Source organism: Mastomys coucha, unplaced genomic scaffold (genome assembly GCF_008632895.1).
Source record: "Mastomys coucha isolate ucsf_1 unplaced genomic scaffold, UCSF_Mcou_1 pScaffold21, whole genome shotgun sequence".
NCBI lineage: Eukaryota > Metazoa > Chordata > Mammalia > Rodentia > Muridae > Mastomys > Mastomys coucha.
This window is the reverse complement of record NW_022196904.1, coordinates 21,322,949-21,323,150: the sequence shown is the minus strand read 5'-3', so window position 1 is coordinate 21,323,150 and position 202 is coordinate 21,322,949.

Below are 202 nucleotides of genomic sequence, written 5' to 3'. Positions count from 1 at the left end.
AGCATTCATCTCAGAGAAAGAATAACTTATAAAGTCCTCTTCTTCAAACTTGATACAAGAGTTACAATGTCAGTCAAGCAAACATTTAGTCTCACTTTGTTGTTCTCTTACAAGCCACCTCCCTAGTTAATTGGCTATGTTTATTTTGTGTATATAAATACTTTTGAAATAAATAAGCTGGTCTGAAAACCATAGTATAGTG